The following is a 2500-nucleotide window of genomic DNA, read 5'->3' as shown; positions in this document are numbered from 1 at the left end:
TCAGTTCTCCTCTGGCCTATTAACACACAGCGGAGGATTATTATTCTGGACACCGCACAGCTCAGAGGTCAGATTAGAGCCGAATAGAGAAACCAGACTCAGTTCTCCTCTGGCCTAAAAATCAGTTTTTCTAACTTCCGCTGGTAATATTTGCCCACAGCGCTGTTAGTGTTCCTCCAGTGATGTCAGTGCAGGCGTAACCCCTTCTGTTCAGACCGGGGCTCGAACCCGGGTCCGCCAGCGTGAGAGTCGGACATGGAGGCTAAAGGCTGCTACCCCTAGCGTCGGCCGCCAGAGCGTGTTTCGAGGTCAGAGGAGTGAGATTTACTCGCACAGCAACCGCTACTAGCTGGCCTCCGTTACACAGAGAGCGCCAGAAGGGAATATACTCATGATGGACAGTAGCGTACACAGCCCATATATCCCACAGGTGAGGGGCGTGGCCTGACTGGCCATTGGCTGCTTCTGCAGAGGGCAGAGGTCAGGTACAGATGGCCTTCCCATTGGTGGATCTCCAAACCACATGAGGAAAGAGAACCGGGCTTACAAAAGGGTTAGACATGAGCGTTATTAGACTGTGTGTGTGTATGTGTGTGTGAGAGAGAGAGAGAGAGAGAGAGTATAAGTGTGAGTGAGAGCGAGAGTATAAGTGTGTGTGTGTGAGAGAGTGAGAGTATAAGGGTGGGCCTGTTTTTGTGACATATGAGGACCCAAATGTGTATAATGCCATGGGTATGACACAGGTATTACAGGAGAGGGTGAAATATGAGGACATTACCCATGGCCCCACTTTACAAAAGGCTTATAAATCACACAGGAGGAGTTTATATGAGAAAGTAAAAATGCAGAATGTTTCCTGTGTGTGTGTGTGTGTGTGTGTGTGTGTGTGTGTGTGTGTGTGTGTGTGTGTGTGTGTGTGAGAGAGCGAGAGTGTGTGTGTGTGTGTGAGAGAGCGAGAGTATAAGTGTGTGTGTGAGTGAGAGTGAGAGTAGAAGTGTGTGTGTGTGAGTGAGAGTGAGAGTAGAAGTGTGTGTGTGTGTGTGTGTTCACTATCCCGGTCACTGATATCTGTTCCGTCTCATTCTTGACATTCTTTCTAATACTCACCGATCGGCCTCTAATACTCACCGATCGGCCTCTAATACTCACCCATCGGTCTCTAATACTCACCGATCGGTCTCTAATACTCACCGATCGGTCTCTAATACTCACCCATCGGTCTCTAATACTCACCGATCGGTCTCTAATACTCACCCATCGGTCTCTAATACTCACCCATCGGTCTCTAATACTCACAGATCGGTCTCTAATACTCACCGATCGGTCTCTAATACTCACCGATCGGTCTCTAATACTCACCGATCGGTCTCTAATACTCACCGATCGGTCTCTAATACTCACCGATCGGCCTCTAATACTCACCGATCGGCCTCTAATACTCACCGATCGGCCTCTAATACTCACCCATCGGTCTCTAATACTCACCGATCGGTCTCTAATACTCACCGATCGGTCTCTAATACTCACCCATCGGTCTCTAATACTCACCGATCGGTCTCTAATACTCACCCATCGGTCTCTAATACTCACCCATCGGTCTCTAATACTCACCGATCGGTCTCTAATACTCACCGATCGGTCTCTAATACTCACCGATCGGTCTCTAATACTCACCGATCGGTCTCTAATACTCACCGATCGGCCTCTAATACTCACCGATCGGCCTCTAATACTCACCGATCGGCCTCTAATACTCACCGATCGGCCTCTAATACTCACCGATCGGCCTCTAATACTCACCGATCGGTCTCTAATACTCACCGATCGGTCTCTTATACTCACCGATCGGTCTCTAATACTCACCGATCGGTCTCTAATACTCACCGATCGGTCTCTAATACTCACCGATCGGTCTCTTATACTCACCGATCGGTCTCTACTAATACTCACCGATCGGTCTCTAATACTCACCGATCGGTCTCTAATACTCACCGATCGGTCTCTAATACTCACCGATCGGTCTCTAATACTCACCGATCGGTCTCTAATACTCACCGATCGGTCTCTAATACTCACCGATCGGCCTCTAATACTCACCCATCGGCCTCTAATACTCACCGATCGGTCTCTAATACTCACCCATCGGCCTCTAATACTCACCGATCGGTCTCTAATACTCACCGATCGGTCTCTAATACTCACCCATCGGCCTCTAATACTCACCCATCGGTCTCTAATACTCACCGATCGGTCTCTAATACTCACCGATCGGTCTCTAATACTCACCGATCGGTCTCTAATACTCACCGATCGGTCTCTAATACTCACCGATCGGTCTCTAATACTCACCGATCGGTCTCTAATACTCACCGATCGGTCTCTAATACTCACCGATCGGTCTCTAATACTCACCGATCGGTCTCTAATACTCACCGATCGGTCTCTAATACTCACCGATCGGTCTCTAATACTTACCGATCGGTCTCTAATACTCACCGAT

Source organism: Pseudorasbora parva, chromosome 17, assembly GCF_024679245.1.
Source record: "Pseudorasbora parva isolate DD20220531a chromosome 17, ASM2467924v1, whole genome shotgun sequence".
NCBI classification, from domain to species: domain Eukaryota; kingdom Metazoa; phylum Chordata; class Actinopteri; order Cypriniformes; family Gobionidae; genus Pseudorasbora; species Pseudorasbora parva.
This window is presented reverse-complemented; position numbering follows the sequence as displayed.